This window comes from Gopherus flavomarginatus, chromosome 7 (assembly GCF_025201925.1).
Source record: "Gopherus flavomarginatus isolate rGopFla2 chromosome 7, rGopFla2.mat.asm, whole genome shotgun sequence".
In the NCBI taxonomy this organism is placed as follows: domain Eukaryota; kingdom Metazoa; phylum Chordata; order Testudines; family Testudinidae; genus Gopherus; species Gopherus flavomarginatus.
The window spans coordinates 113,296,167-113,297,304 of NC_066623.1; positions in this window are offsets into that span (position 1 = coordinate 113,296,167).

The window sequence follows — 1,138 nt, forward strand, 5'->3', positions numbered from 1 at the left end:
GCCGGGCTGGGGGCGGCGGGCACTGGCGGGCCGCGCGGGGGGCTCGGAGCCGTCGCGTCTCGGTGCCGGGCGCTGAATCGGGGCGGGCGGCTGCTGCCACGTGGTTCGTTCCCCACATACTGGGCGTGTCCCCCCCGGCCGCCCCCCCGTGCTCCCCGCCCCCCGGGCCGCCCCTCCCAGCGTGCTCCCCGCCCATCTACCCCCCCCCGTGCTCCCCATGCCCTGACTGCCCCTCCCCCAGGCCCTCTCCACATCCCCAAGGCCCCCCCCATGCTCCCTGCCCATCTAACCCCCCCCGTGCTCCCCACGCCCTGACTGCCCCTCCCCCGGGCCCTCTCCCCATCCCCAAGCCCCCCCATGCTCCCCGCCCTCTAGCCACCCCCCCGTGCTCCCCACGCCCAGACTGCCCCTCCAACCCCCCCCCCCGTGCTCCCCACGCCCAGACTGCCCCTCCCCGGGCCTTCTCCCCATCCCCAAGCCCCGCCCATGCTCCCACCCTCTAGCCACCCCCCCCCGTGCTCCCCACGCCCAGAATGCCCCTCCCCCGGGCCCTCTCCCCATCCCCAAGGCCCCCCCCATGCTCCCCGCCCATCTAACCCCCCCCCGTGCTCCCCACGCCCTGACTGCCCCTCCCCCGGGCCCTCTCCCCATCCCCAAGTCCCCACTATGCTCCCCACCCATTTAACCCCCCCCCCGTGCTCCCCACCCCCTGACTGACCCCTTCCCCAGGACCCCCGTCCCCTCCTCCGGGCTGCCTCCCCATTCCCAAGCCCCACCATGATCCCCACCCATCTAACCCCCCCTTGCTCCCCACCCCCTGACTGTCCCCTGGTACCCCTGCCTTCTGACCCCCCCCCAATCAGACCCTCAGTGAATCAGCCCACTCCCTGTCCATCCCCTGTGCTCCCCTCCCTATGCCCAGCCCACACATACACCCCGACTCCCCTTCCCCTGTGCTCCAGGGAACCCACTCCCTACCTGCCCACTATGCTCCCCTCCCTCTGTCCACACCCCTGGGACTCGCTGCCCACACCCCTGGGACCCCTTGCCCCGTGCTCCCCTCCCCATGTCAGCCCCACTTTGCCCACTGTGCTCCCTCCCCTGGGACTCCCCCGGCCACCTGTCCCCCAGGAGGACC